The 13,037-nt window shown below is 44.8% G+C and overlaps 1 pseudogene; it reads right to left on the reverse strand.

Moving 5' to 3' along the window:
- Nucleotides 1–230: 230 nt before the first annotated feature.
- On the reverse strand, nt 231–1,208 carry LOC142259066 (hydroxyacyl-coenzyme A dehydrogenase, mitochondrial pseudogene; annotated as a pseudogene).
- Nucleotides 1,209–13,037: the final 11,829 nt, after the last annotated feature.

Raw genomic sequence — 13,037 nt, forward strand, 5'->3', positions numbered from 1 at the left:
TGGGTTCTGCTGGGGTCCGCTCTCACTCCCGGGTCGTGAGCTCTGCTCCTGGCTCTGCTGCAGCTTCTTCCTGCTTGCAGGCCACATGCAGGTCTGCAGTAAGTGATCTTAGGCTGCGCGTGAGGCCACACCCCCTTTCTTAACGTGATCAAATCCCATTATCTGGAAGTGACCTCAGAGGTCACTTGTTACCTAAAAGGTATATAAGTTCACCATTCCTAACCTTTGTCTCATCCTAGTGCCATATCTGCTGTGGACGCCACACCTGTGTCATTCCTGCGGAGGACGCCACACCTGTGCCAGGCCAACCATCTGTCTTTATAAAATCCTTCTCCGGTCTTCTTTCCAAGCTTATTGAGCAATTCACTGGGGGCAAAAAGGGGGTTTTCAGGTTCCATCTGGTACCAAACATCAATGGCTTATTTACTAGTGTCAAGAGCAACATAATCCAAAAGCTCAAAAGGACCCATTGGGTAACGGGCTTCCAATTTCATTGCAACATCCATGTCTTAGATGCATGACCTCTTTCATGAAGAAGCACGAATTCCATTAGGTATGGTACCAGAAGACTGTTAACAATGAACCCTGGGGTGTCCTTACATGATACTGGCATCTTTCCTAGTGTTTTTCTGAAGTCCATGAGAGAGTCAGAAGTCATTTGGCTAGTCACTGGTGTCTTAATGACCTCCACCAGCTTCATCATTGGTACTGGATTAAAGAAATGCAGCCCTCCGAACTGATCCTGCCTAGTTGTGGAATTGGCTATGTCAAGAAGAATGTGTTGCTGGCATATATGGTGTGTTCTGGTGCAAATTTGTCCAGTATCTTGATTAGTGCGTTTTTCACTTCCAAGTTTTCTATTATGGCTTCCACCACCAGATCATTGCTGTGCACCACTGCCGCTGGGTCTGTGCTTGTGCTGAAGTTAGAGAGGGTTTTGCTGATGAACTCTGCAGCTGCCTGAGGCTTGTCCAACATCTTCTTAGTGACCCTTTTCAAGTTGTTTTCAATTCATTTGGCAAACTTTTTCAAGATGTCATGAGTCTGGTCCACTAAACAACAGTGTGTCTGGTTGCTGCAGCTACCTGCGCTATCCTGGCACCCATCAGGCCTCCTCCGATCACAGTCACGTGCTTGATAGTCAGCTTCTTCGCGGTGGCGCTGGAGGTCATACATTTCGCTATGAGCTACCAGCAAGAGGAGGCCATATCTGCTTATACTGCTGGGAGCTGAAGGACATGCGAGTGATGTCAGCACAGCGCGCCATGATGATTTAGTCGCACAACCTTTTTCACAAAGTGAAAGTCAAAGTGATTGATTTCTGTCAGAATTCTGGCATAATTGCTTTGAAGAATCAGGTTCTAGGTGTCAAATCTCCTTCTGTAGGTGTCTCCATTACTTCCAGGGTAGTTTGCCAGTAGTTCACATTCTCTACAGCAATAATTTTATTAGATATTTTTTGGTAGTTAAACCCCTTCAGCCCCTGGGCACTTTCCGTTTTTGCGTTTTTGTTTTTTGCTCCTTTTCTTCCGAGAGCCGTAACTTTTTTATTATTCCGTCAATCTTGCCATATGAGGGCTTGTTTTTTGCGGGACGAGTTGTACTTTTAAATGAAACCATAGGTTTTACCATATATTGTACTGGAAAACAGCAAAAAAATTCCAAGTGTGGAAAAACTGCAAAAAAAGTGTCATCGCACAATAGTTTTTGGGACGTTTTATTCACCGTGTTCACTATATGATCAAACTGATGTTTCTATGTGATGCCTCAGGTCGGTGCGAGTTTGTAGACACCAAACATGTATAGGTTTACTTGTATCTAAGGGGTTAAAAAAAAGTCACAAGTTTGTCCAATAAAAGTGGCGCACGTTTTGCGCCATTTTCCGAAACACGTAGCGTTCTTATTTTTAAGGATCTATGGCTCAGTGATGGCTTATTTTTTGCGTCTCGAGCTGACGTTTATAATGGTACCATTTTTGCGCAGATGCTACGTTTTGATCGCCTGTTATTGCATTTTGCGTAAAACTTGCAGCGACCAAAAAACTTAATTTTGGCGTTTGGAATTTTTTTGCCACTACGCCGTTTACCAATCAGATTAATTGATTTTATATTTTGATAGATCGGACTTTTCTGAAAGCGGCGATACCAAATATGTGTATATTTATTTATTTTTTAACCCTTTAATTTTCAATGGGGGGAAAGAGGGGTGATTTGAACTTTTAGGTTTTTTGTTTTTTTTTTATTTTTTAAAACTTTTTTATTTACGTTTTTTTTTTATTTTACTAGTTCCCCTAGGGGGCTATAGCAATCAGCAATCCGATCGCTGATCGCTATCTGCTGATCACAGCAATACAGCTGTAATCAGCAGATTCAGTCACTTTGGTTTTCCCTCTGCTCTCGGCCAAGGGAAAACGAAAGTGAAACATCGTAGCAGCAGGCGTCATCACATGACCCTGTGCTACGATGGCAACCACCGATAGTCACGTGATAACACACGTGACTTCCGGTGGGGGCGGCGGTAAGTAACAAACATGGCCGCGCGCATTTAAATCTTGCTGCCAGACTTTGCCAGCAAGATTTAAGGGGTTAATGGCCGCGGGTGGAAGCGATTCCACCCGCGGCTAGCAGGCACACATGTCAGCTGTTGAAAACAGCTGATGTGTGCCGATCCACGCCGCCTGCCCGCGGCAGGGGGCGGGGCTTAACGGGACACGATCCTGGACGGATAGATCCGTCCAAGGTCGTGAAGGGGTTAACAATGTGGTATTTCAGTGTGCGGCTGTAACTCTTTTTTTTTTCTATTATTCAGCTATCTACACACACACACACACACAAACACACATCAACCTGTCTCCTCTTCAGCTTTATACTCCTGCAATTAAGAGAACTTTGGTCACATGACGTGATGTCAAAAAGGTTCTTAAGCAATCCAATAATCGGCATATAAACACTGGGGCCGCTAGAAGAATGGAGGCCCTGTGAAATTGCCCAGTTTGCTCTCCCTTACCCCTAATACCAGTCCTGCATGCCAGCCTGTCTTCTGTTCAATTCTTTTAGACTCCTGCAATTAAGAGACCATTGGTTACATCATGTCACATGACTTCATCAAAGGTCCTTAAACAATCAACCTTAGAATACAACTGATGGGGTCCTTAAGAAAGTGGGTTCCTGAGAAATTGCGCAGTTTGACTCCTCCCAACATTAGCCCTGACTGTAACTAGCGCATATTTTTAGGAAAACAGGGTATTCATGAACCCTCTGCAGGTCTTTGAGTTTCCTTCACAACAACATAGAGAAGGTGGAGCGCCCCTGAGACTGGTCGCTACAGGTTATATTATTATATCCTTCCCTGGCAGGTCAAGACACTAATCTGGTAAGTTTTACACACACCACCATACAGCAGAGACAGTGACTAGCAATGGGTTAACAATGTTTCTACAAGACACAGGAGGTGACTCAGCTAGCCGGCCCAGGTTGCCATAGCAACTTGGGAAAGTGGTGGGGGCACGAGCAGTTAGGAGTAGAAAACAGTTTCACTTTAGCTCAGAACAAGCTTGGAGACGAGACAGAGCAGACGTGTGCAGCTCCCTGAAGGCTGTCAGGCCTTTAGGGAGGTAGAACAGAGCTGTCTGAATGTAATACCAAGCAGACAGCACCACCAAGCTGGGGGCCAGTAACATCTACAGAGACGGGACCCGGTACCTGTAATCGTGGACAAGAAGGGAGTAGTCGCCAGAGAATGGGACTGAGCACAAGAGAGAGGTACAGAGCCCTAGTCATGGTGGCCGTGGTGCGACAGCAGAGAGGGAGCCTGGGGAAAGGGAAAGGAATCCAACCCACGAGAGGCTGCCGGCCGTTCGGGCCAGGACCAGGGGAGAGTACAGAGTTGTACATGGAGGAGAAAGGCCACAGATTATCAAACCGGATCCAGCCTCTGACCTGCCCGAGAAGCGACCGGAGTCTCTGATGGCGAGGACCAGCACCCGGGGTGCGATACCACCTGAGCCAGTAAATTAGGTGACTGGAACCCGCATCTGGTGACTGTGAGTAACTGCCGCCGCCCTGCACTGCTGTGCTCCCGTGGACTGCCGCCCCCGTTCTCACCAACCTCCCGGGTTATCCCACTCTGCCCGTGGGGAGTGATACCATCCCAGCTGCACATAACACCTGCCCCGGAGAGAGACTTTGCAGCGCCGGCTAGTTCTTGGCCGCATACCGCGGGTGGCGCTGCGAAGCATCCCCACTCCCCATCCAGTATTGCCCCTGGGACAGGACTAGTCGCAGGAAAGGTCGGCGGCGGAGAAGGCCGAGACCCCAGTCACTGCTGCAACCGGTGACACACTTCCCAGGGGCCCGTCACCCTCTTTCCATCCCCATCTGTATTGGACACTTGTCCGTTTGCTGTTCTTATTTAAAATGTAGCCGACGGGGTCACGGAATCGGGTCAGGCCAGTCACAGCTACCCCAAGGAACCACTGGCCCGATGACGAGTACCCTAAGGTCCCGTGGACGCTACAAAGGCACTAGAAATAAACAGCAGAAGAAGCAGAAGCAAAGAAAATACAGCTGAAAAAAACAGAGCAGAAAGTCTAAAAATGTAAACACAAAATGAGTGCAGAAAGTACATGAGTAGATATCTCTTACTGGATAGAGCTGGAGGAAACACATCCTGAGGAACATCGGGGTCTTCTTGTTTACAGTCCTGTGGGAGAAGAGGACGGGGACATCTCTCTGGTGTTGTCCTCTTACTGGATAGAACTGGAGGAGACACATACAGGGACTGAATTCATTCCTTACATACAGAGAATTATAGGCCGTGTGTATTTAGTCCTGTCTATTACCTGGTGATGTGAGGGGCTGGGGAACCTCCATCATGACGTCCTTGTACAGATCTTTGTGTCCTTCTAAATACTCCCACTCCTCCATGGAGAAATAGACGGTGACGTCCTGACACCTTATAGGAACCTGACACATACAATGATACCGTCACCCCCGATCCCTTCATAGCGTTACTGTATAATGTCCCAGCATTCCCAGCAGTGTCACCTCTCCAGTCAGCAGCTCAATCATCTTGTAGGTGAGTTCTAGGATCTTCTGGTCATTGATGTCCTCATGTATCGGGGGGTGAGGTGGAGGCCCCGTGATTGGGCTCAGGGGTCTTCCCCATCCCTCAGACACAGGGGCCTGACAGCGCTCACTAGAGGTCTTCTTCACTACTGTGTAATCCTGGTTATGGAGAGACACAGTAATAAATCTCACTCCAGGCATTTCCAGAGTCCTCACCTCTCCAGTTCTGTCCATCTGTTATTCCCATAGATAAGAATGATGTAATGTGACGTCATCAGAATCTCTCACCTCTCCAGTAAGCCGGAAGAGGACTCTAGGGTGAGGTGTAATATCCTCTCCGCCATCTTGTCCCTGTCCATATCCATCCTTGATGGGTCAATCAGGAGAATTCTCTTCTATAGAAGATCTCCACTGAGAGGATCTGATATTATAAGGACCTGAATGGGAAGGAGATGAGCCCATATAGAAAATTAATATAATAAGATAAGGGAGTTGAGATATCATTTGAGTAGTAAACATGAAATGTGCTATGTAAATAGTACAACTGTAAAAGTAGCACATTATTTTTATAAAAAACACAATCCTTCATACGGCAATGTGAGTGGAGAAAAATAAAAGAGTAATTGCTCCCGTAATAAGAGTAGGGAAATAAGAAAGAGCAAAAACAAAAAATTCCCAGTTTTTCGGGTAAGAACAGGGCAATGGAATTAGGATTTGATGTATTCTTGTTTCTAACAGAAGTAGAGGGGCCACACATGGCGTACGGATCTGTGTACTCGCTGACGCGCAATTTACCACCCACTTCTTGTTCGAAGGCAGTAAAATAGTGAAAATTATCCCAATTACAAAATGTGCCCACATTATATTTCACTCCGAGACTAGAAAAATTATGTAAATAAAAAAGTTTAGATATTCTAAACTGGTTTCGGAGCTTGTAGACTTTACATGTCCGGGCCATCTCACTCCTACTCTGCAGTGATGTTCTACAATGTCATTATATAGCAATGCATCTCTGCGCAAACATGTAGCAACGGAGAGGAAATCCGTCCATCTCTACATAAGGAACAGACTGTTTATTGCTGCCTCTGCCTTCTCTGTCACTGTATACATAGCTCTGCGGTGCAATGCAGTGGGAACAGCGAGAGACCTGACAGCAACACAAATCTCTGTGTGAGAGCCCATCCACCATCGGTACTTGCCAATTGTAATTGTTTGGGGTCTGGTCTGGGGGGCGGTCTGCTTTCTTTTGAGGGTGTCTGCTTTGTTTCATAAGAGTCCTGCTGCATTCTATACATTTTTTAGATGCTTGGACAGTTAACTATGGAACTACAACTAGGGCTTATATTTGGAGTAGGGCATATATTTAAGTATAATCAAAAAAGCCCCAATAATCCTACTAGAGCTTATTTTCAGGGTTTCAAGGAAACAGGGTAGAAAGAGCTGACGGTGCTTCCTCCTCCATACACAGAGGCCATGTGATCACCGCTGAGTCATTATATCAGCCCCAGTTACAAGGGAAGGAAAATAAAAATAAAAATACTTAAATAGAGAACTAACCCCCTCCCCCCGAATGCGTGACATATAGGAAAATACCACTGTCAATCCACATCTGTGTTATTAGCCCCGACCAGATAAAAACAGCCAAATATACAAAATAATAAGTGTTATAAAATAGCTAAGAAATATTTACATGTGGCCATAAACATATAATATGACAGTGTCCGGCTTTCAGTCATAGGAATGGCATGAATGTGGTTTTAGTCCCCGCTCAGTATACAGTGATCAGTTGTTGTATACGTGCTCTCAGCACTGACTGACAGCAGGTTCTAATGCTGAGCGGCTGTCAGTCGCTGCGGGGGCAGGGAATATATGTGGTAATAACAGACACTTCCCTTATTTTCCCACCAGTATCGCTCGACATCAGCAATAAAAACCCGATGCTGAAGTTGGTTTCTTATTGATCCAGTTTCTTATTTGGGGCTGAGGTTGGTTTCTTAATTGGATTTTTTTTTTTTTATTTATTTATTTATTTTTTTAAACAGGGGGGCTTTTTTTCTTTTATTTCAAATATTTTGGGTGTCCGTTTATTTACTTTCACTTACAGATTACTGATGAGTGTGTCTCATAGATGCCTGCTATCTCTAATCTAGCGCTCAGTGGTAGCTGTGGACTGCCATTAACTCCTTATTACCCTGATTGCCACTGCACCAGGGCAATAGGAAGAACCGCGTCCAGCACCAGAATTGGAGCATCTTATCGATGTGCCACTTCTGGGGCGGCTGTGGGCTGCTATTGTTAGCATGGAAAGGGCCAAATAACGATGGCCCTTCCCACCCTAATACTATCAGCCCCCAGTTGTCTGCTGTACCTTGGCTGATTTTAGAAAATGGGAGGGGGGGCCACGTCATCTTTTTTTATAATAAATCAAATATTAAAAAAAAAAAAAAAAACTGCTTGGGATCTCCTCTATTTTTAGTTTAAGTTTTATTAAAATTTTACACAAAAATCAACATCAACATTACAAATCAATTTATCAGTATATGGAGTAATTATATTGAGAAGGCATGTACAGTCATGGCCAAAAGTTTTGAGAATGACACCAAAATTATATTTTCACATGATCTTTTGCCCTCTGGTTTTTAATTGTGTTTGTCTGATGTTTACATCACATACAGAAATATATTTGCAATCATATTTTGAGTACCAAAAGGTTATATTGACAGTTAGAATGAGTTAATGCAGCAAGTCATTATTTGCAGTGTTGACCCTTCTTCTTCAGGACCTCTGCAATTCTCCCTGGCATGCTCTCAATCAACTTCTGGACCAAATCTTGACTGATAGCTGTCCATTCTTGCATAAGCAATGCTTGCATTTTGCCAGAATTTGTTGGTTTTTGTTTGTCCACCCGTCTCTTGATGATTGCCCACAAGTTCTCAATGGGATTAAGATCTGGGGAGTTTCCAGGGCATGGACCCAAAATCTAAATGTTTTGTTCCATGAGCCATTTAGTGATCACCTTTGCATTATGGCAAGGTGCTCCATCATGCTGGAAAAGGCATTGTTGGGCGCCAAACTGCTCTTGGACAGTTGGGAGAAGTTGCTCTTGGAGGACATTCTGGTACCATTCTTTATTCATGGCTGTGTTTTTAGGCAAGACTGTGAGTGAGCCGATTCCGTTGGCTGAGAAGCAACCCCACACATGAATCGTTTCAGGATGCTTAACAGTTGGCATGAGACAAGACTGGTGGTAGCGCTCACCTCGTCTTCTCCTAATAAGCTGTTTTCCAGATGTCCAAAACAATCGAAAAGGGGATTCATCTGAGAAAATGACTTTACTCCAGTCCTCAGCAGTCCACACACCTTTTGCAGAATATCAGTCGGTCCCTGATGTTTTTTCTGGAGAGAAGTGGCTTCTTTGCTGCCCTCCTTGAAACCAGGTCTTGCTCAAAGAGTCTCTGCCTCACAGTGCGTGCAGAAGCACTCACACCAGCCTGCTGCCATTGCTGAGCTAGCTCGGCACTGCTGGTAGTCCGATCCCGCAGCTGAAACAGTTTTAAGATACGGTCCTGGCGTTTGCTGGTCCTTCTTGGGCACCCTGGAGCCTTTTTGGCAACAATGGAAGGTCTCTCCTTGAATTTCTTGATGATGCGATAGATTGTTGACTGAGGTGCAATCTTTGTAGCTGCGATACTCTTCCCTGTTAGGCCATTTTTGTGCAGAGCAATGATGGCTGCACGTGTTTCTTTAGAGATAACCATAGTTAACTGAAGAAAAAGAATGATACCAAGCACCAGCCTCCTTTTAAAGTGTCCAGTGGTGTCATTCTTACTTAATCATGACTGATTGATCGCCAGCCCTGTCCTCATCAACACCCACACCTGTGTTAATGGAACAATCACTAAAACAATGTTAGCTGCTCCTTTTAAGGCAGGAATGCAATGATGTTGAAATGTGTTTTGGGGGTTAAAGTTCATTTTCTTAGCCAATATTGACTTTGCAAGTAATTGCTGTTAAGCTGATCACTCTTTATGACATTCTGGAGTATATGCAAATTGCCATTAGAAAAACTTAAGCAGTAGACTTTGTAAAAATTAATATTTGTAGCATTCTCAAAACTTTTGGCCATGTCTGTAATTACAAAAAGATAAGTCTAATTTATATCCCAACAGTTAACATAAAATAAACATCTCCTCCGTGGAAGCTCAGGAGGTTTTAAGATGGTGAGTAGGCTAGTAAGATTGTTACAGAATAGTCAGCCATAATGTGCTGAGCAGTCATGTTGTACCTAACAGCCATCTTGGGAAGACTTGAGCAAACTAACTTTGCAGCTAATGAGATGCATTGGCTAGAGTTCTCCCCCCATAGAGGAGAAAAAGATGATAGTGTTATTAGCAAGTATAAGAAAAAGTTCAAAAAGGTTGATTTGTATAGAAGAATACAATTGCGTCAGTTGATAGATGGTGATGTGTAGTCATGAATAGCAGATATATTGAATTGATAAAGACACAAAGTTGTCAATAGAGTTGTCAGTGTTTGCAGAGTTATGTGAAGTAGAGGCGCCTTCAGGGATCAGAGATGCCAGCCATGACAACATTACTGAATTAATTAAAAGTATCATGGAGGCCCATAGGGATCTGATAAGTTTTTACTGCAATGTTCGTAAATAATGTCATGATGTATCATTATATTCTTTGTTCTCTAATGTGTACGCCTTTCTCTGCAGTATGAACTTTCCTTTGTCTAACATGTATAAAAGCCCCCACACATCTTTCGGGGGCCACTTCTTCATCTGTTGCTAATAGTGATGAGCGAGCATGCTTGTCACTACTCGGTACTCGCACGAGTATCGCTGTACTCGGGCTGCTCGGCGGGGACCGAGTAATCTCGCGATACTCGTGCTTTACTCGTGGTCTTCATTTCTGCATGTTGGCGCTCTTTTGAGAGCCAGCCCTCATGCAGGGATTGGCTGGCAGACCACTGCAATGCCACAGCCCTGTTAGTTGTGGAATTGCAGTGATTGGCCGGCCCGCACAGCGTGACCGAGCCTTTATATAGGCCGGCGCGCTGTGCTCTGCTCACAGCTATTCTGACAGTGAGTGTAGGGAGAGTGTCGCTGATTCAGGGAAAGCTTTGCGGCCCTTTATAGTTAGTTCCGGAGCAGGGCTGCAAACAGTGTGACCAGAAGTCCTTCTCAGGACTATTCTAGTTGTATACAGGCAGGCAGGGTATAGCCAGGTCGGAGTACAGTAGCAGAGTCCTTCTCAGGACTATTGTTGCTATATACAGGCAGGGTATAGCCAGGTCGGAATACAGGCTAGTGACCAGAAGAGTCCTTGTCAGGACTATTGTACCAGTATACAGGCAGGCAGGCAGGGTAGTGGTGACCGTATACCAGCCTTCATCATATCTGGGGCTGGTGTACACAGTGTAAAACAGTCCAGATAGTGTCAGACTTCTCAGTAATTGTCGCTCCTAAAAACCAGTTAGGTTCTTATTGCGTCCGTGCTTGCATTTAAAAACAGCACGTGTGTGGCAGTCGGTGGCAGCGTACAGGTGCGCGTTTTGCACAAACTATTATATAACGCACAAGTCTAGTGTATAATACACGTCAGTCAGCAGTGTCTGATAGTGTCAGACTTCTCAGTAATTGTCGCTCCTAAAAACCAGTTAGGTTCTTATTGCGTCCGTGCTTGCATTTAAAAACAGCACGTGTGTGGCAGTCGGTGGCAGCGTACAGGTGCGCGTTTTGCACAAACTATTATATAACGCACAAGTCTAGTGTATAATACACGTCAGTCAGCAGTGTCTGATAGTGTCAGACTTCTCAGTAATTGTCGCTCCTAAAAACCAGTTAGGTTCTTATTGCGTCCGTGCTTGCATTTAAAAACAGCACGTGTGTGGCAGTCGGTGGCAGCGTACAGGTGCGCGTTTTGCACAAACTATTATATAACGCACAAGTCTAGTGTATAATACACGTCAGTCAGCAGTGTCTGATAGTGTCAGACTTCTCAGTAATTGTCGCTCCTAAAAACCAGTTAGGTTCTTATTGCGTCCGTGCTTGCATTTAAAAACAGCACGTGTGTGGCAGTCGGTGGCAGCGTACAGGTGCGCGTTTTGCACAAACTATTATATAACGCACAAGTCTAGTGTATAATACACGTCAGTCAGCAGTGTCTGATAGTGTCAGACTTCTCAGTAATTGTCGCTCCTAAAAACCAGTTAGGTTCTTATTGCGTCCGTGCTTGCATTTAAAAACAGCACGTGTGTGGCAGTCGGTGGCAGCGTACAGGTGCGCGTTTTGCACAAACTATTATATAACGCACAAGTCTAGTGTATAATACACGTCAGTCAGCAGTGTCTGATAGTGTCAGACTTCTCAGTAATTGTCGCTCCTAAAAACCAGTTAGGTTCTTATTGCGTCCGTGCTTGCATTTAAAAACAGCACGTGTGTGGCAGTCGGTGGCAGCGTACAGGTGCGCGTTTTGCACAAACTATTATATAACGCACAAGTCTAGTGTATAATACACGTCAGTCAGCAGTGTCTGATAGTGTCAGACTTCTCAGTAATTGTCGCTCCTAAAAACCAGTTAGGTTCTTATTGCGTCCGTGCTTGCATTTAAAAACAGCACGTGTGTGGCAGTCGGTGGCAGCGTACAGGTGCGCGTTTTGCACAAACTATTATATAACGCACAAGTCTAGTGTATAATACACGTCAGTCAGCAGTGTCTGATAGTGTCAGACTTCTCAGTAATTGTCGCTCCTAAAAACCAGTTAGGTTCTTATTGCGTCCGTGCTTGCATTTAAAAACAGCACGTGTGTGGCAGTCGGTGGCAGCGTACAGGTGCGCGTTTTGCACAAACTATTATATAACGCACAAGTCTAGTGTATAATACACGTCAGTCAGCAGTGTCTGATAGTGTCAGACTTCTCAGTAATTGTCGCTCCTAAAAACCAGTTAGGTTCTTATTGCGTCCGTGCTTGCATTTAAAAACAGCACGTGTGTGGCAGTCGGTGGCAGCGTACAGGTGCGCGTTTTGCACAAACTATTATATAACGCACAAGTCTAGTGTATAATACACGTCAGTCAGCAGTGTCTGATAGTGTCAGACTTCTCAGTAATTGTCGCTCCTAAAAACCAGTTAGGTTCTTATTGCGTCCGTGCTTGCATTTAAAAACAGCACGTGTGTGGCAGTCGGTGGCAGCGTACAGGTGCGCGTTTTGCACAAACTATTATATAACGCACAAGTCTAGTGTATAATACACGTCAGTCAGCAGTGTCTGATAGTGTCAGACTTCTCAGTAATTGTCGCTCCTAAAAACCAGTTAGGTTCTTATTGCGTCCGTGCTTGCATTTAAAAACAGCACGTGTGTGGCAGTCGGTGGCAGCGTACAGGTGCGCGTTTTGCACAAACTATTATATAACGCACAAGTCTAGTGTATAATACACGTCAGTCAGCAGTGTCTGATAGTGTCAGACTTCTCAGTAATTGTCGCTCCTAAAAACCAGTTAGGTTCTTATTGCGTCCGTGCTTGCATTTAAAAACAGCACGTGTGTGGCAGTCGGTGGCAGCGTACAGGTGCGCGTTTTGCACAAACTATTATATAACGCACAAGTCTAGTGTATAATACACGTCAGTCAGCAGTGTCTGATAGTGTCAGACTTCTCAGTAATTGTCGCTCCTAAAAACCAGTTAGGTTCTTATTGCGTCCGTGCTTGCATTTAAAAACAGCACGTGTGTGGCAGTCGGTGGCAGCGTACAGGTGCGCGTTTTGCACAAACTATTATATAACGCACAAGTCTAGTGTATAATACACGTCAGTCAGCAGTGTCTGATAGTGTCAGACTTCTCAGTAATTGTCGCTCCTAAAAACCAGTTAGGTTCTTATTGCGTCCGTGCTTGCATTTAAAAACAGCACGTGTGTGGCAGTCGGTGGCAGCGTCAGGCTCCACGTTGTCCCTGGATAGAGACG

This window comes from Anomaloglossus baeobatrachus (assembly GCF_048569485.1).
Source record: "Anomaloglossus baeobatrachus isolate aAnoBae1 chromosome 5 unlocalized genomic scaffold, aAnoBae1.hap1 SUPER_5_unloc_24, whole genome shotgun sequence".
Classification (NCBI taxonomy): Eukaryota; Metazoa; Chordata; class Amphibia; order Anura; family Aromobatidae; genus Anomaloglossus; species Anomaloglossus baeobatrachus.